The sequence below is a fragment of the Anopheles arabiensis genome, chromosome 2 (assembly GCF_016920715.1).
Source record: "Anopheles arabiensis isolate DONGOLA chromosome 2, AaraD3, whole genome shotgun sequence".
Classification (NCBI taxonomy): Eukaryota; Metazoa; Arthropoda; class Insecta; order Diptera; family Culicidae; genus Anopheles; species Anopheles arabiensis.
This window is the reverse complement of record NC_053517.1, coordinates 96168084-96192836: the sequence shown is the minus strand read 5'-3', so window position 1 is coordinate 96192836 and position 24753 is coordinate 96168084. Positions and strand designations below refer to the sequence as shown.

The 24753-nt window shown below is 43.8% G+C and overlaps 4 non-coding genes across 4 annotated transcripts; all 4 read right to left on the bottom strand.

Moving 5' to 3' along the window:
• Positions 1-23371: 23371 nt before the first annotated feature.
• Trnav-cac lies at positions 23372-23444 on the bottom strand. The gene has a single exon. It is a non-coding gene; the product is annotated as a tRNA-Val (tRNA).
• A 157-nt stretch (positions 23445-23601) lies between these two features.
• Trnav-aac lies at positions 23602-23674 on the bottom strand. Its single transcript has one exon. It is a non-coding gene; the product is annotated as a tRNA-Val (tRNA).
• A 161-nt stretch (positions 23675-23835) lies between these two features.
• On the bottom strand, positions 23836-23908 carry Trnav-cac. Its single transcript has one exon. It is a non-coding gene; the product is annotated as a tRNA-Val (tRNA).
• Positions 23909-24060: 152 nt separating this feature from the next.
• Trnav-aac lies at positions 24061-24133 on the bottom strand. The gene has a single exon. It is a non-coding gene; the product is annotated as a tRNA-Val (tRNA).
• Positions 24134-24753: the final 620 nt, after the last annotated feature.

Genomic DNA, 24753 nt, shown 5'->3' with positions numbered 1-24753 from the left:
ACTATTTATTTATTGACCTTAATGACATAGAAACATTTTCTTTATAATGAACTACTTACAAATTTTCTACTATAAAATAAACTTAGATTTTAAATCAATCAACCCCTTAAAAACTCTGCAAACTTGTCAATTGGTCTCCACTCTACTAAGTTTATTTAATGCTTAAATATTTTCGCTAGAATATACTAATTACTTAACACTTAAAACATCGCAAAGCATTAGCTAAATAGCCGAATATTCATCATCTTGATGAATTTTTAATAAACCAATCATCAAATTCACACCATAAAACGGTCCCGCAACAGCTACCGCACCTACCGAACGAAGATAAATCATCAGTTCAAACAGCTCACATTGGGTTCCAATGGGAAGGGTAACGCTTATTACCAGTAGCACGTAAAATGCTCTGTGGGTAGGTTTTTATTTTCCAAAAAATAATTAATCGCTCCGCCAGCACGATAACAGACTCGCCGATCGTATCGTAAAATGGGGCTCGTCGGCTTATGTTTCCATTTCTCTCCCTTGCTTGTTTCGCCTCCATAGGGCCAGCCATGCTTTGTTACTTTTTGATTGATCAACGGTTAAGTGTACAGCACAGGAAGGCAAGCATCACCATGCACCCAAACCCATCGATTAACGTTTCATCACCAAATACGGTGTGCCGAAGCAGCAACAACACCTTCATTGTGGCACTGCAATCGATTTAGGACAGAACAAACGAACGAAAGACTTGTGCGTTAGAGCGACAGCACGACGACAGGCGACGAACCCTTTTGTGGTGCGTTTCTACTCTTTTCTTTCGATCGGCCCGATTTGGGTCAAGGGCTGTGGGAGGAGTGAACAATCAAAATAAAAGCCAACACCAACACATACACGCGCGAAACACGACACATTAGCAGCGTTACAACGAGGAAGCTCAATCAAAACGCACCTCGAGCCCTTTTGCCCTGCTTCGAGTAGAGCGAACGGATGCATTGCATTGGGAGCGTTGTGGTTCCCCGGGCTGTGTCTGGTGCACGAAACAATCAAACCGTCACACGGCTCGAGCAGATACATGCATACATACATACGTACGTTGGAGATTTATTTTCGTCCCCAGAGGCGATCCTCCCGCGGGCCTGGAACTGGCGACCTGGCCCATCGAGCGACCGACCACCGAACGGCGGCTGCCAGAAGCACGCGAACGGAGCCAACTGGCAGCGTTTGTAGCGAAATTTCCCAATCCATGTGAAACTACGCTACTGCGCCACACCATATAATATTGCAGGTACTGCTGGCACGATCGCTTCGTCTACCAGCCGGCCTGGACAAACCACAGCCCCGCCAGCCATTCGCGCGACGTCAACCGGGTGCCCCGTTTGTACCGTGTTACCTTGCACCGTTATTGAAATGAAAGATGAAGCGGACGAGAGCGAGAGAAGAAAAATAAAAGCCAATTTCGTAATCAATCCATTCTCCTAGATTCTCATTCCATCTATGCCCAATTGTGTGTGTATGTCTACAATTTGTTCTTTTTTGTCTTAGTTCCTCCATCCAATCGAACTCCCTGGCGCTGTGCGCTTTTTCCACACGCGATTGGCAACGATTTTCGGGCAGTGATTGCGCGATTCGGCCCGCGATGGCGTCCAATAACCAACGTACTTAACATGCATGATCATAAAGCGGACGCAGCACTATATGCAAAAAAAGCCGCCAAACCGTAACGCAAGACCGGGTAAGCGACTGGGTCACCGAGATCGGTAGCGTTGCTCGAATTTTTAAGATCCATCGGCCCAAATCCCGAACGCACTTTGACCGTTCATTTATCGCCATTTTCGTCAACCAAATCCGATCTCGTTCAACTTTTCGATGCACTTATTTGCTTTCATTTTATTTTTACCCGCTCGTCTCGCAGCGTCACGCAAAAAAGGGAACTGTTGTCCCGGCACGGCTGTTGAGCGGAGCGACAAAACGCACCACAAAATTCATAAGTAGACACCATGGCCGACACCATTGCGTTACCATTTGATATCTTAATGTGTTGAGATATTGCCTTACATTAGCACGGTCACGGTGTCAATCGGTGCAGGTCGCAGGTGCGGGACATAAACCTACTTCGCAGTAATTTCTACCGATGGTCCGTGTTTGGCGAAGGTTACCGGTGAGGGGTCGCGATGGCCTCATTTAGGCTACTCCGCATGCTGCAGCGATGCTTTTTGCAGGGCAAGAAGGTGTGAAAAGCAAATAGTACCTGTTGAGTAGGAACAAGTTTTTTTTTTTTCAATAATCAGCACGCCAAGTTCTAATCATTTCGGTGTATATTAAAGTAATAAGACGTGTTTTGTACCAGTTCGGTCGGTCTAAGAAAATCACGAATTGAGCTTTATCGATTTTTAATTATTTATAAGGTCTAATACTGTCTTGCTATCGTGTTCTCCATCTTTGCTGTCGACAAACTGCCCTCGTTAGAATCGCAACAAGTGTATGCAGGTAAAAGTGATTGAGTGAGCCTCAGTATGCTTCCACCACCGTAGCATTGATGCTCAACCTTAGAGAGAAATACATATTTTACACGTTAATAAGAAAAATACAACCAAACAAATGCAGTCATAATAACAATTTGAACTAAAATCAGGAACAAAGTTGAGCGAAAACCCGACCACAAGGAGGACCTGATTTGTTTAAGGTCACTCAAACGCTTAAAATGTACGTTTACTCTAAATAAATCATTGCATTTATAACACCCAATTTTATTGCATTCTTGTTTTATAAGCTATTTCAAATTTTACTGACCCATTAAAACCATAACCACACAGTGTAATACAGCCGCATGCTACAGTGCCTATGCCACTGATCGTAAAAATAAAGTAGAAATCCTTGACGGACGATTCACTGCCGTATTTCTTCCTTCGTTAATCCATCACAGTCCGTCAAAGCTAATGCAGTTTGCAGGAAGACAGATGGGAACCAATATTAGTATATCATAAAAATGATACATTGGCTTGCTTCCTGCACTCTTGCATGGGACTATAAACAGATAGAATTTATTTAAAAAAAAAATTATGGCATATTAAAGCAAAAACGGTTCTAGTGCAAAAAATGTTTCTCATAGTGATCACAACGTAAAAAAACATTAGTCGATTATTAAACGCTTCATTAGATACACCGTCAGATTATTCGTTATGGTTATAATTAAGTTTGCAAACCTCAAGCAAAGCATAGCGAGCAAAAAAGAAGCTGTATTCATTCCGCCTCTATGCTACCTCGTTCCGCACGCCACGGCCATGCGAGTATAGCCTCGAGAAACACCTCCTTCAGCTTGGCACGCTCTACAATGCGGCAAGGGGTTTTGGCATGGATTTGAAATACTTTTCATGTGCACATGCTTTTTTTTTGCAAATTATTGTAAACACTCACGCATGTAGCGATGCTGTCAAAGCTCGAGCTCACTAGTTACCGCGTAGTAGGTGGAGCAATTGTTTCGCGCAACCTTTCCGGTCTCGGTTCTTATGCTAACGCGCCCAATTCGATACGCTAAGGCTGCTGTAGAATTTGCACATTGTGTCATCGAGCTTTTGTCTTTCGAGGTTTCGTCTTTTCTGCAACCGGTAGTACTTTTTGGCACACCGATTAGTAACAGCAAAAATGTTACGTTTTGGAGTGAATTGAACGCTCTTTAATGGCAATTAAAATGTGCAATAGAGAAGTTTTGTTTTTCATTTCAATTGTTTCTTCAATTTTGAATTCAAAATTAATGCTTTAAACATTGGCATCAATAATTTCCGATCGAATCAGACCACTCGTCAACAGCTATCATTTTTGCTTACACACTGTTGCCACCAACAGAGATTCAAATTCGTCCACAGCTTCACAGCTTGGTTTCTGTGCGACTCTTTTCCCACCCGATGCCGGTAAGCCGAACACTTGAATGGGGTCATCACGATTGCGCTACCTGTCGCCTGTCATCGGCTGATCCTATCCCACCCTAGCACGCTTGTCTGATTTATGATTAGGCTTATAACAAATAATATTTTTCATCTCACTGTACCATGCTACTCTCCACCGCGCAAGCGCGGCTGCTTTTTTGTGACAGAAACATGTTCGATGCGGAGGTGGTCACCAATTCCTCCGTAAAGAGGTGCGTGCAATGAAAGCACTGAAGGGTAAAACAATGCGACAAATAAAAAGGCAACGAAAAAAAGCTAAAACCCCTAGCCAACACACAAATCGCTGTGCACAATTCATTGGCATTGGCGCATTGCTCGATTGACAGACGGCTTAAGTACCCAAGGCCTCGTGATGGTAATCTACCCTCTGCTGGCAGGCCAATCATTGGACTTCTTCGGCTGGAACCGCGCAGGGTGGCGATTACGGGGGAATCCATGAAAATGCGTTTGCATGTTTGTCACCGTTCCCACCGGTGAAAGGAATCTCTCGGATCAAAAGGAGGAAAACAAAAATGAACGCAGCAATTTGCCGGTTGACCCGTAATATTGCGGTTCACCGAAGGGTAATCTTTGGATATTTTTAGATTCGTTATTGATTTGAAATAGTTTTATTAGTTTTATTATTATATATATTATATAACCGTGGAACCTTGTTTCGATGCGTTACCTTTGTAAAGCATGAAATAATGAATGAAATACCAAACCAAAAGATATTCTTTTCCTCAGATGTTTTCAATTATTGTTTTAATAATAATTTAAATAGTTTTTCTTCATTCTATCAAGTATATCATTCCCTCCGACATCCAAATAAAACAGTGAAAGCATGTGTGAAATGGATGTTCTTTGAATTAATGTGCATGTTAGTTAGTCTGAAGAATACAGTTTTTTAAATAATACAAGAGTTTTCTAGTCTTAAATTCGAGTCATCTTGACGTCTTCAGGAATTCATTTTATAATGTTGACTTTAACCGAACGAGTTGACACATACTAGAGAGAATAGACATTGTTTTACCAGACGACTTTTGTAATACAATTAAATTCTGTCCCCTGTTGTATTTAAAACACACGATATCATAGATTCTAACTATTCAACTTCTCTTAAACTATTTATTGACAGAAATTCGTTTTTTTTTTTCGATTAACACCTTGCTTTGGGACATTTTTTCTGTCTCAAATACAGTCGTATCTCTCCTGTTTAACATAATTTAAACCCTTAAATTATAATTTTACGTAAAAGATATTCGCATTCTACTACATAACTCAAGCATTATGATCAACTAGTAACGTTTCAATCATCCACATCATCCCTTCTTCGTGACATCAATTTCGCTTCAACTGATTGACAATTTGCGCAACTTCACATCGCTAACGCGGGTCAGGCTCGCATGCCAACCGTGCGGACACCTTCCAACACGTCACTTAATTACACCCTTATCGAAAGTATCACACCACCAGCGAGCAATATAAACAGCTACCTCAACATCAGAGCATCAGTGAAGCATCACCGAAGCACACATTCCCTCCCGCTGGGATGTACGTACCTCAGGCAAAAGGGCCTAAGATGTGCTTGTTGAAATTTCGTCAAAAGGTAAGCTCGCGTGAGCTTGCGAAAAATCAAAATCAAGCTCCCCACTAGCATCCCTAAGCGGTCGGATGGCGATCCGACCAACGATCGCGTATGCAAATTCCTGCACCATTTGAGCTACGTGCACAATTAAACGGATTACATAATGCTCGGGGTCCTGCACCCCCCCTCGGCCAACCGGCTGTTCCACCCTGTTCGGTTCGGTTTCCCAGTTTGCATAAAGGGTCCACCGAGTGTATACGTAGTGCTGGGTGCACCTTTTCTCTTAACTGCAACTAACAGCGCACACTTCTACTTACACACAACACGTGTTGGTTTTCTTTTCCTCTTCACCCTTCTCTGTCCGCTCGGTTCGGCACTGTGTCGTCGCTATGATCGTTGCCGATCGATGCAATTTCTATGCAATTTCTAGCAGGACGTCTTAAAACTTCGCCGCGATTTGGCAAAGGGACAAAGACAAAGACGGTACAGGGCAGCGGGCGAGAACAGCAACGCTGGAACCTATCCTTCAACCGTGTCGTCTCCTGGCGAACCAGCTGGCTGAACTTCGCTCCGTAATGAAGGTACCGAGTAGGGCCGGTGCAAAATCAATAACGTCTGCTCGTACGATCCGTGCAAAAGGTTAACGCCGTGACGCTGTGAACGGTTTGCCCGATACCGATCTGCCCCCACGTTGCCGGTTGTTGTTCGTGGTCGCCCTCCAGTGTCTCTTATACTAGGACTGATCTGCAGGGTTCCCAGCTCATCGCACCTACACCCCTGCACGCGAGGCTTGATGGAGGCAGGATGCGGCCGATGGTGCCTTAGCCTCTAACCTTAGCCGGTTCGATGCTGCCTCGGCCTACAAATGAATGATCGCTTTCGACGATAGGTAATGTATCGCCACTATTAACATTGCAACCTTTCCGCGCCGCGGCCGCCGTACGCCGCGTGCGTCGACATTAATCGTGTCCGAATCGACACGCGGGTTGACCCTTCCCGCCACCGCTGCGGACAAAGGGCACGATAGTGAGACTGGCACGAGATTCCGATGGATATTCTCTAGCATTGTACGGTTTATTTACAACAGCAGCAGTAGTTGTAAGTAATATTTAATATGGTGCTGAAGAGATTTTATCTGTATTCTTGCAACTTACAATGTATATTTTGCAGAATTATTGAAGAACGTGACTGTTATGTCTTTACTCCTCCTGGAATAAATCATTAAACGTTAGGCAACCAAAGTAATTAGTCAAGATGCAATATTGAGCAGGATATTAGAGGATTATTCTTCCCTATAATCGTATTAGATGAAATGCTGATCAGTCCGATAATGCTCCGCGTTCCTTTCAAGTAGCCCTAGACATTGATAGACAGTATTCTGATGTAACAATACATATTTTATAGAGTGAGTAGGTTAGAACTTCCCATTTCAGCAATGATTAGTGCGTTTTAAAATTTGCCTCAGGAGCAGTTGGTCATAATTGAACAAATTAAGTTCGTCGTCTCTCGACTTCAGTTCACGTGAGATCCAACTTCCTGTCTTTAGGATCATTTCCATTGCTTTAATCAATAGGATATGACTTGCTGAGATACGTCAATGTTGTTTTTGGGAAAAGAATAGAATAGCTGAGTCATATTTGAAGCACACAAATCTTCTGTTTTAATCTTTACATTTGACCGTATGCTTTATTGATTCAGCTTATATTCTCTTCTCGTTATTTTTGCTTTACATACAAAAAATGTTCCCAGATATTCCACAAAACATCACAGTAGAGCCTTCGCGCTACCCTGCATTTCCCAATGCTCCTCAACCAGCTGATTGCAACGAGCGGCGAGAAAATAAAACTAATCCCCGTTTGCAGCAGCGAACTGTACGCCGTTCGCCTTTCGGCCCTGACACGCTGTTTATTGGGTGCACTGGAGTATTACCCACATGTCAGTGGGTCATCAGGTTTGTGGCGTTCGTTTGCACTGATTGAAATGGCATCTTGTCCAATCAATTCACCGATCGATCGCACGATGTCGGAGTTGTGCGAGGGTCTATTTCTTTTTTCCTTCTTCTCTTTCAAATCGTTCCCAATGTACAATCCTACTCCATGGTGCATTAAAAAGACACGCGGCGGTGTTGGAGAAATGGAACTCATAAACATTGTCACCAAATCCGACACAAACCGCAAAGCCGCAAACGATCCGCACTCACTCACGCACGCCGACCGTCGATCGACCGAATGGTTGCAACATTCTGCTCTATAAAGCCATACATGCGCATGAAAGGGGGAGGGGGGGGGGCTTTCTGCTCTTTCTCTTCCTAGACGCGTCGCTTAATCTGGCAAGCGGTGCGCACCAAACCTGTTAGCCGATTTGACGGACGTTCCACACCGGGGCGCTAGGAACGAAAATGGGGAGAACGCTTGTTAGCGGCTCGGTCGCAAACTCACAAACTGCCGAACGGGCCGGCTTGCAAACGCCCCGGACCGATGTATGGGAGCAAAGATTATCAAACTGTACCGGTGCGGTCCGAGAGCCTGGGTGCGCAATTATCAAATGGGTAATGCCATAATTTTATGTAATCATAAACGCGTCGCCCTCCTGTCAATTAGCAAACCCGATTTTAGCTATTTCTAATGAGATCTCGAGCCACAACTTGGTCTAAGCATCGCATTTTTTTTTGTTGTGCACTTCAGGTAGATGAAAAAGTTAAACCCTTTTCAAACACAGTTGAAACATTTCATTTACATTTGTCTTGCATTAATTTTAATCGGTAGCTATGGATCAAAGCACAAATTGGTTTAAATTAATATTAGAATCCGAAGTACGTTCAGTTAAACTCAAGTGAAAAGCTAATAAGATTTTGATTTTTTTTCTGATTTAATTTCCAATGGTTTTACGTGGCATCAGAAATTAATTGGGCAATAAATTACTGCACATTCGTCAAAAGTCTTTTAACTTTAATAAATGTCCCAATCTGTAACGAGACCAGTTGAACAATTTAAGAGTATCAAAAATAAAACAGAGTAAAATGCAAACAAAAAACAAGGACACAAGTTTTCAAATATTATCTATTTTATCACAATGTGAAATTAACGGTTACTTAGTTCCTATGATACGAGAGAAAAGGACATATAAGAAATAAATAATCACAGAATAGCCAAAAAATGTAAGAACAATTACGCTTAAAATGTACCAAGTAAAATTGTATTGCAAAACGAATAAAAAATCAGATAAAACACTCCCAAACAACAATAGAATTATTAATCTCCACCTCAACATCAACTGACTGCTTCTCAAATTCTCAGCTCGATACTACGACACAACTATGACGAAATTATGAGATGATCTTTCAACATCATCAGCATGCCGCTCGTCGATCAATCAATCAAACGTGTCCGCTCGTTCGATTATTCTCCCACATTCCCCCGATGTCAAAGCCAATCAATTTGTCTTCTCTTCAACTCTAGCGCCTTATCACGCCACGTCATACCGTATGCGGCTCTTATGCATCTCTTCGATGCACTTCCCCTAGACTGCAGCCGGTGCCGGATCCGCACCGATGACAACGGTGTGAGTGAGTGTGTACATAAAATATAGATATCACAAACCGTTTGGAAGTGTCTCTTCATCACTTCACCGCTACGGCCGCACATCCAAGCAGGGTGTAGGCAGTGAGTGAGCTTTACGAGCAACTTCCCGATCGCGACGACGCGACTAACTCTGTCACTCGATCGTGAAGAAGCCCTTTTTTTTCTTTCCGTGTACGATTTGCTTTCCGCGCTACACACGGTTGACATTTTGCCGTTGACGAGCATCACTTCTGGGCGAACATCACGAGCACGACGCTGTCCGAGCCAGTCCACGCGTGGTTGTGATCGCTGTCGTAACTTATGGCCGGTGAAATGCCGTCGTCTCGATGCAATTACAATGTTGCACCGGCAACATGCAAGCTGCAAGTGGCATGGCAAGATGCAAGAGTGGGAATAGGATGATTAGAAAGCACTGTTTGATATTCATACGGAGGATAGGACTTTGCAGGAACTATTTCGCAAGCCTCATTTAAATGGTGATACTGTCGTCAAATGTTTATTTTACTCTCCTGTCAACACCGCGATTGATTTGCATCTGTTTTTGCGCATAATCTTTTTTATTTGTTGTATAAATTTAACGACGACATCTTATATTGTATAAAATTGTTCTTTTTATTTCCTACTTCACATAATCAAATTAGACTTAATTATAATGCTGTCTTTGAGGTTGTAAATATAATAATTAAGATTCCACGAAACCTTCGATGCCAAAAAAAAACTAACCCTTTTTTTTCGAAAAACCCTCCCTTGATCAACACATCATACGAGCATACAGCTCGCAAATAGCTGCCACGAAACAATCCGTCCCAAATCTGTCCCTCAAACCATAACTCTTTCCCAACTCGCCCGTGTCCTTGCCCATAAAGCGATCACGCATTCGCAGCTCGGAAACAAAGCAACGCTCGGTCTCGCTCTGCACGGTCGAACCGTTTTGCACACGGTGACCCCATTGTTTAGGCGAACCAACAATTAGCTTTTGCCAAACCTTTTTGCAATCCCACGAGAAGAAGCCCAACACGGCACGACGACGACGACAACGGTTTTTGTACGGTTGTCACAGGTGCAGCAGCATCAGCGGCAACAACAGCAGCAGCTGTGGAACATGTTAGCTCATGTAAGTGGCCCATGTAAGCTACCCCCCGAAATGGAGGACAGCATTGAGCGGGAGTAAATTACCCTACACCCGACACCCGATTGATCCTTTCTGCGCGGGCCAGGCCGGGCGCAATACAAATCGGGGGACCCTCCTCGGGTGACCTATGGCAAACGCCATTACCCGGATCGGCCTGATACAAATTGCTGCGATCGAAACACTTACGTGTAACTTCGTCTCACATTGACCGTACGAACACTTAGGGGCGACCCGTAGTACCATAGTGGTGGCGGTGTAATCAGACGACGTGTTGGTGTAGGGTGTTGAGTTCGCTTCACCTTCCTCTTTAACGGTAAACGATGCAAAAAACACATAATTGCCTTTTAAAACTACATGAAAATGGCTTGTTTCTTTTAATTCTATAAATACCTTAACGGCTAGACATTGAGGCACAGATTTATTTTATCCTTGTTTTGTCTGAAGAAAGAATGCGACATAAACATTGCAATAATTGCGTTTCATTAAGTCACTTGCTGGACATCATTTAAAAGCTATCCAGCACCATAACTCAACCTTGCAATGCGCGAATGGATTTAATTTATGAATCAACCGACCAACTGCCCCGATGGTAAAGCACGCTGGCAGTAATTACGCGGCTTTAGCATATTACATCCGAACGGTTTATTTGTAATGCTTCCAACAGCTTTAAGCCCAGTTTACATCGCCGCGGTTGTCCACTCAAAGCTGACCACAGGCGTCCCCAAACAGTGCGGAATTGCTCGAACCGCCGACTCGAGCCAAACTTCCCTCTTTGCACTGCTGAAAATGAGCTGCACTGCGAGCGTCTTGTGCAGTTTATGGTGCCTTTCTTTCTCTCCATCCTCCATTTGCTGCTCGTTTCCTCTGCTACCAAGGGGTCCATCGCTTTTCCGCGAAACCTACACCGGAGGGCACCGCAGTCTTCGCTGTGTTTCGCGGTTGCATGTGCAGCCTTTCCGTGACACACTGCCACAAGATTTATGGCATTTCGAAATTCGCGTTCACACTCTCCACTCTCCCGATGCCAGTGTCCACCGACAGCAGTAGTAGTCTCTGGCGCAGCAGCAGCAGCTATTTGCATTTATAGGCAGCCGGGGCAGCCTAGGCTTTGACTCGCTCTTGCACTCATGTACTGCACTGAATTTGTCCTCGATCACTAGGGCTCGTTGGCGTCCCCAAAAGCGTCCCGAACCGAGCTGAACTTATAAATAAACGAATGGCAAACAGATGCCTACCACGCGTTTAGATGCCAAATGGTTTACAAAACGCTGCCCATCCTAGAGACCGAGGATTTGCATCCACCACATTTGCAAATGCAAACATGCAGGTTTCTAGCACGTCTGCGTTAAAGTGCATGAAGCTCACACTTAAGTTGAATAATTAAAGATGCTGAACAAAACACGTGGCTAAGGCAAATCGTTCAATTGTTGGAGTGTATCAGTACAATCAGTACAAATATATTCATAAATTAAAAAAAAATTGCAATGTGTTTGTCTATATGTTTATTAAATAATATTTTTTCTATTGTTAAATTAGCTTTGTAGCTTAAATAAAAGCAAAAAACAATAATTTATTGAATATAATACTTCAATTCAAAACATGCTGTGCAAAAGACTTCATTTGGTTATGCACCAAAATAAGCGACGAACCCGAAAATCGCCAATAGTTCCTTCTCGGAATGGTTTTGTTTATTTTATTTTATTGTTATGAACCAGAAATTATCGATCCCACTGACTAGTCTTGTTTAGTACCAAAAACATAATTCCTTACAATTAAGGGAACAGCATAAAATTACATGAATAAGATTATTATGACTGTTTTTTTTTTTTGTAAAATAGATAATTTTTTTCGCCACTCCTCTAATAAATCAATAAATACAGTCAAGCTTCTGTTATGCGCTGATTGCATATAAGATGCCATCAATACACTCCTCTTAATTACAACAATACATCCCACGGCGTCGAATTACTTAAACATTTGCATAAATTAATAACGATGCATTTTCAACACGTCTCAATCAACAAACTTCTGCTAGAAACAGAATCTTCATCGATTTGCCATCTCTCAATTGAAAATTAGCTTTGTTTTGAGTCAGCGCAATTTTCTCCCACCTGCAAATGTCATTCATCCCACCATAACAAAGCGATGATTCACCAGCATCCGATGCTTCTAGTAAATCACATCCGCCCAACCCCCATCATACCAGCCCCTGTTGCCACGAGCTTCCCCAGAGGGGAAGAATAAAATAATTGATCTTCTATCGGAACGTTGAATCCCCAACCGCTCCATAATGTACGTAGGTCTGCGCACTAAAGGTAAATGTTGGTTATTTATTTTGACCCACCACCACGACCACCACTGCATCAATAGCGCCCTGCACACTTTCAAGGCTCAGGTTGACATAATTACCCTTTTGCTTATGCGGCGCTCCTCACTCCTGGTACGGTTAGCATACAAACGGTAATTTGCCGTGCTCTTTTTTCACAAACCAGAACCCTGAACGCGAGATTCTGGTCTCGTGCGGTCTTGCCGGTCTTGCACACCAACTGCACACAGCATCATGCTGCACTCAAGACGCGCAAAGCGCTCGAAATAATCATAATCGTGACTGCATTACGGCTTTGATTATTAATCACCGCCGCCGCGCACCACCACGGCCCGTGTGAATTCGGGCAGGGTACGGATACACTTTGGTAGACCGAGCACTGCAAGCGAGCAAACAAGCCCAAACCACTACGAAGCCCTCGGTGGCATTTTCAAATACGAAAAGTTAGCCCCTAGCTAACCCACCCTCAGGGGGTTGTTCAACTTTGCACCTCTTCACACTGCAACCGCCGATTGCCGATATGCCTCGAAGTAAGGGATCTTAACCCAGCCCGCAAAGCGTGGGGTCCGGTTGGGTCAAGCGATAAAACTCCCGGCCCTCGGAGCCACCCTCCCGGCGGCTGGTGTACCGCCCGGAAACGGAGGATGTGATGCAATCCGTCGCTTGCGGCGTGCGAATGACAACGGCCAAAGGGTTCCCGGGAGCGTTTGGGAGCGGGGAGGGGGGGGGAGGCATCAGCATCCTTGAACTAACGAGCGGTGATCGTGAATTATTAGATGCAATTTTATTGCATCCCTCGCCATTGGTAGCCGCACGCGCTCGCACGTCAACTTTCGACAAGGTTACTTATCAGTCGGCATGGCACCGGTACGGTGCGACGTGTCAAAACAGTGTGTAATTATTTCGCCTCGGAAACCGCGATGCCTAGGGATCGGGCACGGGTGTTTATCATTTTGTAGCGGAAGAGTGGAAATGGAAATTTGACATTTTGTAACAAAGATATCTAGCACACTGTTGGTGTCATTAGTTTATAGAAATTACGTTCTTAGGTACAAGGTATCATTTGTGGTATAACTTGTTGAAATCTTATTTATGGCAGGAATAGAATAACATAGTAAATTTACAGCAAAATATGAAATATTTCGAAAATACAAAACAATTTGCATGTTGAAAAACTTAAATAATCTGGGAACAACGACCTATTTCTCTTTTTTCCATAATATGCATAACTTAACCGTTTGGTTTTCTTACGATCGCAAATATTGTATGGTTTATTTATCGAAACATCATGTTACATTCATTGATCTCATTGATGCAGCTAGAGCATATGAAGCCCTATCTTATTCCATTCTAAATCTTAAAAGACTTCGACATTAGCAGTCTCTGAGATGCTGACGATTTGTTTGCAAATTTGTTATTTAAACCTTTGTTATTTATTACGGTTCGTTTCTTCGCAGCATTTGAATGTCTTTGATGTTCTGTCTCATTTTGCGTGGATTTACCTATCACGTTACTTTTTAAGTATCAATTAAGTTTTCATTTAGATCATAGATCCGACAAATTAGATAAAAAAAATACAAAACAATACCAGTAGGCTTGGTTAGCTGCTGGACTTTAAAAAGACAACGAGTGTGGATGCGGGGCTAGTCACCCTGTCCCGAGTACTAACCGATTACGGAAAGCCTAAGAAGAATACAAAACGGACTTCATGATACCGACTTTAAGCTATGCCCCAGTATTATGATTAAAATGGGCTCATGGAACGTACCCACTCTCAGCAGAACCGAAGTCTTGAAACAACTTGATGGTGCCCTAGCCTAACTGAGTATGGACCTAGTAGCTGTACAAGAAAAAAAAAGAACAAATATTTAAATACACGAATATCTTTTATCACAAGAACTGATTTACTTGTCGAAGATGACAACGGTCAAGTGTCGTAGTTTATATTATCTAGGTTTGATTATTCTTTGAACCTCTATCACATGTACCTAATACCATCTATTATTCATAAATGTTTTACTCGATACATTTTTAATGCAGACATTGCCAAAGCAAAAGCTATTTCATTACTATCTCATAAGCTATCTAGCTCCCGCACTCTAATCGTTACTAAAAAAACCTCCTCCATACAACCAACAGAAAACGGGTTCACTACTGCGCTTCTTGAGCAATGCGCGGATCAATCTACCGCGATCAATCTTCGGCCACCCGATCGGTCCAAACATTGACAGTCGTGACGTGTTACACGCTGAGCCAGTTTGCGCTGCTGCCCTATTAGTTTGGATGGGATTGAACCCTTCAAAATCGTTTTCAGTACCCTACGCCACCGCACACACACACACACATTCACCTGACACTATTCCACCAACTGCCAATACTATGCACAACCACCCCAGTGCACCGCCAAAGCAGCAAGAATGAAGTCATTTAGGAGATGGACGGCACGGGTACGGGACCGTAGAAAATTTATCGATTTATTCATACCAGGCGACGAACCGGCGAACCTCGAAAACCTCGGGCAAACAACTCCCGACGGCCGCCGGTCGGTGCAGCCGCAGCATCATTTGCATCTCGTCGCGCGACTAACGACAAACCGATCTGCCCTGGCGCTCAGGTGCAACAGAAAACAATCGATCCATTACCAACTGAGGTGGAAGGTGAGGGCGAACACAGAGAGATTGGCACAATCCTGAGTGAGCGATCCGGAATGAAATACGGGGTAGAATAATCGAAACATAAATTAGCATTAAAGAGTGGAGTTTATTAGCGTGAGCGTGGTTTGTTAGCTGCTGCATTACACTTGAGTTTTTTGCCGATTTTGACTGCCAATTTAATGCACATAATTTTAGAAGTTGTATGCCGAAAAGAACCTCTAAAAAGGATGGCTAGTTATAATATAAAACAACTTTCTTTCCTATTAAGTGTAATATGTGTTAAGATATTTTTGTTAAATGTTCCTTAAATTTACTGTATGCTTTATTATATACATCCTACTTTATGCTTAAACTACACACAAAGCCAACCCCATCGCAACGAGCCTCCGGGTGTACTTAACGACCCACTCGCCTGCCACTCGCTCGCAAAAATCCTACTACGATGCAAACGCTTTGCATCGAAATTCCCTCGCGGCATCGACACTTTACCGGCCATTGCATTGCGTGGCCATCGTCGCTAGAACGTCACCCCGGTCCGGTTTGATTGATGTTTATTATGAGATCGAGGGTTTCGATCTTTTTTTTGACGCAGTTAGTTTTTCTTTCACTCCTCCTTTGCGTGCCTTTGCGGGCTTTGCGGGTCCGGCCAGTCGATCGGTCACGTTTCCCACCGCAACGCACGCATCCTTCGAAGCGCCCAAAAGGAAGCCTCGGTTTACGCAACAAGCGGTCGAACGCGCGGCGTTAACAAGGTCCCTTTGCGCAACGGCACGACAAATAAATATTAGACCAGCATCGCAGCTGGCGGTGGGAAAAATTGCTAGCGCTGCTGGGTGAAGACGAAACAAAAAAACCACGAACGCAACGACACTCGTCGATGCGGACAGTTCTGTAATCATCTGGAGCGAGCGAAGGGAGGGGAAGCAGTTTAGCAGTCCGCCACAGAATGTGGGCCTCTCGATGGGGTCTCTTGATGGGGATCTCCCCTGCCCATGAGCGACTAACCTTGACCAGCAGCCTCCCATAGCAGTCGGTGGTGTGCGCACTTGAACGTGCGTGATTAGATATAATGTGTTGCGTTTTTGCTGCCTTGCAGAAGGTTTAGTTTTTATTTGACCTTCTGCATTTACTCTTAAGTTGCTGTCATATTGCAGGGCTTTAAAATCTGCTCTTCCTGTGTACTGTTTGGCAGTTATTATTTATAAAAGACGTTGCAAAAACGGCGAAGTGCAAAAATGCGTTGTTCATTCCTCGTTTGCATCACCCTTTTTTCTCCTTTTTCACACCACAAAACTCTCCCCAACTATCACTACAACTTATCACTTCATCAACACCTAACCCAAACGAATGGAATCTTCTTCACGTAGTCATAAAAAAATAAACCACCTGACACATAATACAACCGTCCCCAGGATGCACATTTACACTGCACCATCGGCCGTATAAAGCACCGGTAATTACTTCGCTCGCTGTCGGTTAAACTTTATCGGCAACCGTTCATTGCACCACTGCAGGCCGGCTGCAACAAAACGGCACCAACCGTTGCTGCAAGTAATGTTTTTTGATGCACGATCGGACTCGTGGTACACCGTGGGGAGTAGGAGAGAGTGGGTGAGAGCAGGAGCGGAACATGAAAATCGTGACTCATGTTAGCCGCACAGTAGAAATATGATGATCTAGGACGGCGTTCGCTTGTCACTGGTCGGTCAGCAGTATGTAACGGCTCGGGTTGGTGTTAAGCAGAATAACCCCACCCTTAAAGGTGCTTCATTAAAAAAGGTACGCTTGTATTACAGGGATCATATCAATCATTCGCGCTCCTAGGGGCAATCAGTTGGCTGTACAAGTGGAACGGGTGTTCTTTGGTTTAAGGGCATAAGGTTACTGTGCTTACTATTAGCAAATGTATAAAAGTGATATTGATTGTGTTGTGTTGGCCAAAAGCAGATGTTATGGAAAATTTATTGGATTAATAATTACGGAAATTCTGCAAAACAGGAGTATGAACAGCTGATGATTTTGATAGTCTGTTAAGAAGTGCCTTAAGAACTAAATCATTAGAAGCCCATTAGTTCATAATTTGAAATGAAGGTCAAGTTCTACGGAGCTGCATTTAATGTGTAAACAACAAACCACTTTTTGACTGGCTAAGCTTTTTGATGTAGAAATTGGATTTAAAATCATGTGTCGTGATTTATACCGTTCAGGATCATTATTATTATAATATCAGACGAGATCGAATCCCAAGCCCGCATAACAAAGGTTTAACCATCCGGTTGCGTGACAATAATAATACAGTCGCTGCCGTTAAAGTTCGTCCCTAATTTTTGGGTTGAAGGTCCCAATTTTTGGCAACATTTCTCAATTCTTGCTGCTAAGGCATCAATTTTGACTCGCTGTTTGTCTTAACGCAAGCCGTTTTTTTTTGTTTAAAATTTGATTTATGTGGTTTGTGTGCTCTTCATCAGTTCAAGTCGAATAATTAGAAAATTGATGAACAGTAGTTAATATTATACGATTTTTATACCAAATTTCAAGGTTGCAATGAGTCTTCTATTTGATCGATTTGATTTTATATTTTTTGTTGATGGAGCAAAATTACATCAAATCAATGTGTTTAATCATCAACAACGGCTAACTATAAACCATCCTTTCAAAATTGTAGAATAATGTTTCTATCATTTCAATAAAATGTTATTCCATTTTTCGAGTAATATATATTTCCAGAGATTAACCAGCAATAATTAAGAGGTTTGAGCACACTTTATTTTTAATAAAAACACTCCTTTATTATGCTGTTCATTAAACATAAATTTTATGAATATTTCTCACCACTAACTATGCTCTTCATCTACCACATCTTCACCAGTACTTTGCCAACTTCTTCACTGCCTCCAATTTCCACCCTAATTATTGCAAATGATCGAAAAATAATGACGCTTATCCCAAAACACATCGCCGGCACGACAGCGGCCTAGGTGCAGCATCGCTCCCAAGACTGACGGGTGTTGCAATCATCACGCTCCGCCATGCCAAACGGACGACCGGGCGCCGTGCGTCACTGTCCAAACCCCAAACCGTGGGGCCCCTCCATCAAACGATCGCGCAGTCCCCCCCCCCCCCTCCCCTGCATGTAAGATGATCTATAATTTTCGATTTTATGACAATTCGAACACGCAAACACTCACACACGAGTATGCGTCTTGAGACTCTGTCGGTAAAACAGCTGATCGGTAGCAACGGGCGGAGGGGAGCTTAAACCAGCATCACAGTCAACTAAATAAAAGAATACTCGAACCGATTGGGAAGACCTACGGGGCCGCGCCGCGGAGCTTTCCGCTTCAAAAATCCATCAACGAACGAATCGAACTGACCCCTTGCTGTCTGCCGCTCGAGCGCGAGGACCGACACTGCAAAAGGGCCGGCAGGCGACTCACACACACACACACACATACACAGGCAAACGCATGCGGTGACAGTGTCACGCGGGCGGACATTGCATAAGCCGTATCCGTGTGTCTGCTCGATCTCGTGCAGGGGGGGGGCTCAAGTTTTCTTCGCTCTTGCGCCCACCAGCCCACACTTTTGGGGTTGCACATGGGGTGTACCGGACGGGTGGCACAAAAATGGGTCAGGTTACTCGTGCAGTCGGGCAGTGGGCCACCATCACCAAGAGCGAATGAGAGAGAGAGAGAGCTGGACCTACCGCATGTGTGAGACGTTTCCTCGAACGGCCGATCGGCAAACGATCGCAGAGTTAGGATAGAATATTGCTGCGCGTAAAGCCCTTAAGCAGCGCGATTGCACCGGTTTTAAGCGCTACTCCTTGCACAGCACAGGGAAGTTTGCTGGCGAACGAAAGTGCAGCAACCATGCCTCAACCCACTACACTCGCTACCATGACATTGTACCGCTTCGAGAAACCAGGCTAATGAATCGGTAAATGGAAATAACTGGAGCGAAGGCGCGAATCCGCTGGCATTCGCTGATTCACTGATCAGCAAAATGGACACGCGTACCCAAAAAAAGGAATTTTACGCGATGCAGTGTGCTTCTCTCCAAAGCGCACTGCCGGTTGCAAAGTTGCTTCCGAAGCAAATACACATAAAAGGGTTCTGCTAATGACCATTATCGAAACTGCACCAGGTAATGCTAGAAAAAAAAACACTGATACACAAAACCGGAGAAGAGCAAAAAAAAAAAGCTCAAACCCTATACATCACATCGGCTGATCGGTTGTTAACTTCATCATCATCGTCATCAACGGCAGCGGCAGCAGCAGCATCATCGTCAGCATCATCACAAACGCACCGCCCACGGATTCCATTGCCCGTGGTTGGTCACAAACGAGCGGGTTCGAGCCCGGTTGGCCTTCCAATTTGGATCGCGAGACTGCGGCCACCGCCGCCACGACTCTTAGCATTCAGAGCCAGTGACAGAATTTTTGTAATGAGGATTTTTCTTCCCAATGTGGTTGAGCTGCTCAACTTTGTGTTTCTATTCCCTATGCATTTGAAAACTTCTTCTGCAATGTAGTCTGCGAGAGAGAAAAAAAAAATTCGACAAAAAACAAACTCACACACAGAGAGTCAGTGAGATGCTGCAGGGGGCAAGTTTTTTGTACTACAAAATTGCAAACATTAAATGAGCGAACCCTAACCGGACCGCTTGATGCAGTGATGATTGATACTTGCGATGAGGTTGCCGAGTTAATCATGTAGCGCATTGAGCATCATAAATCAACTGTTGCCGTTCCCATAGAGCTGCTGGTGCTTGTGCTGTGCAGTAAGGTTGGAAGAGTGGTTTTTTTTTTTTGCTACGAAAGAATTCATCTTTCTTGGTGAAGGAAAACATTAACGTCAAATATATTAATTATGTACTGACGGAAGAGCAGCTAAGCGTTAAGCCACTTGTTATTCAATTGGTCAAAATCAGGTTTAGAACTTTGAAGGTTAAACTAAAGATTCAAATGTCTACACCAGACGTTTTAAGAAGTTATTAGAGTCAAGGAATAAGTGTAGAATGTTCGTTCGTTGCTGTTGAATCTATTCAATTACCACCAGCTTTACACAAGGATGTAGCAAATACGTTAGCTTCTCAGAAAATAAAAATTATATTTCTACATGCTCGAGAACTACCTTCAAACCTTCTATATCTTAAAATTTCTACTGTACATTATCGATTTAAGATAAAGATTTTCAATTACTGAAATCTCCGAAACGATCCACGTAAGTCGGCTAAACTAAAGCTCAAAAAATATTTGCCTACTAAAACACCTTGTTCATTAATTTCCCTCACAATACTCCCAATCTGAAAGCATCTACATAAATGAATTTCCATTCTCTTTAACTAAAAATACCAACATGCAATTAGTAAACACTGTTATGCGCCGCGAAAATGTTTCGAGAATGTTTTCTTTCTCCACACACCACGTCCACACGATCAATAATTCCGATCCACCCCATGCGCCTGGCGTGCCAGGGCGCCCATAGCTAGCATTCCACGTGGTGTCGATCGTTGGCGGTCGCTGCCTCGTTTGCTGTCGAGCACCGGGAACCGGTCACCCGCGACCACATTACGTAACGAACTCCGTACGCCCCGCGACCTCACCCCGAATTCTAAGTGTGCTCCTTGTGCCAAACGTGTGTGGGCAACGTTGGGCCTAAGGGAGGGAAGTTTTGGTCCCGTTTGAAGAGTTTTTCACTAGCCTCTATCCATACTCACGACAGTGCGTTTTACTTTCCTGGTGTTTCAGTGCTGCACTCACACAACAAAAAAAAAATCACTTTTTGTCCTCTCCGCCTGCCCTGTCAGTGTCTTTGGCATTTGGCGACTCGAGCATGAGAGTGACAGCTTTTACTAATTATATTAATGCGAATAAAATCGCAATTGCGTGCAACATCCTTTCTCTGCTGCTGGTTTTGTTGATGCTGTTGCTGCTGGTACTGTTGCTGCTGCTGCTGCTGCCGGTTCGACAAGTCAACTAATGCTGCCAGAGGTGGTAGAAGGAGATCTTGCTCTAATTAAGTCATAATAAATCAGTGACCGATGCGTGCCAACGCATTATATCAATGCGATATTTTATGTCTTTAAGTTTTTTTTTTTTTCATTTTTAACGTAAGCTTTGTGGAATGCAGTTGACATTAGACTTCTCAAAACCAAACGATTTTCATCAATGTGAACTACACATACGCAAAATCCAACACTTTACGTCCTACCGTATAAAGTTATCTTCTGATGACGATGTTGCTGTGCATATCTTAAACATTTTCTAACCTATCAATTACTACTGACCGTGGGGCATGATCAGCGATATGTTCTTACATACAAATTAACAACTGTCTAAATGTAGGTCAATCTAAAATAGGCAAACTTTTTTTTTATATTTATAGCCACCAGCGTCGATCAAAAGGATATATCTCCAATGCATTGATAGATTTTTTTATGCTTTTAAATAAAAATATCCTTTACAACAGTATTAGCATGGCTTGCACAAATACATGTGTGTGTCATTAAACGCATAGAGTAAAACATAATCTTACTCTACGCGCTAACCCATAGCGTTAGAGACGTGTCGCGCCTACCGAGTGGCTAGCTCTCTACCGTGTACTTTAAAATTATAAATCAATTCACAACGTGCCAATTATTGTTGTGCCTGCTCTCTCATATGCACCTTTTTTCCTCTATTTATTTGTTCGCCCATATGCACGTAAAGGTGCGATGTGCGAAATTGCGACCTGCTCGCCGAACGTACTGCGCCGGCTTGCGAAATAATAATAACCAGCCAGTCAAACACTAATTACTGCCTTATTCGTGCGCCCGATCGTTTGCTGGCGCGATCAGCTTGATTTGCTTGGGCGGCGGTGGTGCTCCTTCTCGTAAAGGCGTCCGTTGCCACCCAGAATGAATGCTGCCGAATGCTGCGATTCTCCTGCGGCTCTGGGACGGTAAATTGTAATGTACAAAAACGGTCGTATCCAGCCGGTATCTTGATCAACCGGTAGCTATCTCCGCTCGCATCGCATTACTAGCGGTCCCCCGCGGCGATCCACCATGGACGATTGCAGTAACAAGGAAAAGCGCGATAAGTGATTCACTTTTTGCTTCTGCCCAGCGCAACTGTTGATACGTTGATTTAACGCAATTCTTTTCGTCGAACACGAAACTACCCGTTTGGTCCGATGCTTGGCGAAACCCTGCCCGGGGTTGATGTGTGCGGTTAATCAGACCATTTAAATTAATTAACGACCCAATGAAGATAGGATACCGATGGAAATAGCGATTAAAATACTTGCTCAGTTCAACACAAAATCTTCCGCCTTTGGAGCCGTTAATTAGCGCCTGTACCGTCACCGGCATTCAGCTAATCAAAGTTGGACATCCGATAGGTGCTGCACTGTTTCGCATCCGACGCTTGGGACCATTTTTGGCTAGAACGGCTGACTGGTGCTCATTGCATCGTGACTTAAATGAACGCAATTTTACCCAACAGCTCTCCTCAAATGGAATGCAAATCTCTGTACAGTGATCGAGAAAAACGATGTGAAACTTCTAGGTAATCTGTAAATGATGGTTTCGCAAAACAGAAGCAAAGCTTTTGATACTAGTCATCCTTGTACTTAGGCAGCGTGTAAGTCAATTTTCATGTCGATCGCAAAGCTCAAATCAAATTGCATAAATTTAGGCGTTCCAAGGCGATGGTGAAAAAAATCACAAGCACTAACCCTCATAGAAACAACTAGCTCAGAAAGAAACATAAACAAAAGCATTAAATTATTAAATTTCAGCAAATTATAAGATTTTCCAATTATCATTCTATCAACAAATTAGTTATCAAAACCTAAACAATACCGAACGTTACAATTACAACAAAAGCTCTTGATGTTCTACATCAACTGCGATAAAACCGTCATCGACATTCTTGTCGAATGCTGATCATGACTGTCATTGCTGTTTCCGCCCGGGATCGAACCGGGGACCTTCTGCGTGTGAAGCAGATGTGATAACCGCTACACCACGGAAACCTCTATTGTTTCCTCGTCAGCTTCACCTCTGGGCCAAGGGATCAACACCAACCGCAACAATAATATCACACAATCACCACAATCGCTTGTAATCTCCTATATCGACAGCGACAAAACAGTCATCGACATTCTTGTCAACTGCTGATCATGACTGTCATTGCTGTTTCCGCCCGGGATCGAACCGGGGGCCTTCTGCGTGTGAAGCAGACGTGATAACCGCTACACCACGGAAACCTCTATTGTTTCCTCGTCAGCTTCACCTCTGGGCCAATGGATCAACACCAACCGCAACAATAATATCACACAATCACCACAATCGCTTGTGATCTTCTGCAATAAAACAGTCATCGACATTCTTGTCAACTGCTGATCATGACTGTCATTGCACTGCTGTTTCCGCCCGGGATCGAACCGGGGACCTTCTGCGTGTTAGGCAGATGTGATAACCGCTACACCACGGAAACCTCTATTGTTTCCTCGTCAGCTTCTCCTCTGGGCCAATCGATCAACACCAACCGCAACAATAATATCACCCAATCACCACAATCGCTTGTGATCTCCTATATCGACAGCGACAAAACAGTCATCGACATTCTTGTCAACTGCTGATCATGACTGTCATTGCTGTTTCCGCCCGGGATCGAACCGGGGGCCTTCTGCGTGTGAAGCAGACGTGATAACCGCTACACCACGGAAACCTCTATTGTTTCCTCGTCAGCTTCACCTCTGGGCCAATGGATCAACACCAACCGCAACAATAATATCACACAATCACCACAATCGCTTGTGATCTTCTGTGATAAAACAGTCATCGACATTCTTGTCAACTGCTGATCAAGACTGTCATTGCTGTTTCCGCCCGGGATCGAACCGGGGGCCTTCTGCGTGTTAGGCAGATGTGATAACCGCTACACCACGGAAACCTCTATTATTTCCTCGTCCGCTTCACCTCCGGGCCAATGGATCAACACCAACCGCAACAATAATATCACACAATCACCACAATGGCTTGTGATCTTCTATAACGACTGCGACAAAACAGTCATCGACATTCTTGTCAACTGCTGATCATGACTGTCATTGCTGTTTCCACCCGGGATCGAACCGGGGACCTTCTGCGTGTGAAGCAAACGTGATAACCGGTACACCACGGAAACCTCTATTGTTTCCTCGTCAGCTTCTCCTCTGGGCCAATGGATCAACACCAACCGCAACAATAATATCACACAATCACCACAATCGCTTGTGATCTCCTATATCGACAGCGACAAAACAGTCATCGACATTCGTGTCAACTGCTGATCATGACTGTCATTGCTGTTTCCGCCCGGGGTCGAACCGGGGGCCTTCTGCGTGTTAGGCAGATGTGATAACCGCTACACCACGGAAACCTCTATTGTTTCCTCGTCAGCTTCTCCTCTGGGCCAATGGATCAACACCAACCGCAACAATAATATCACACAATCACCACAATGGCTTGTGATCTCCTATATCGACAGCGACAAAACAGTCATCGACATTCGTGTCAACTGCTGATCATGAC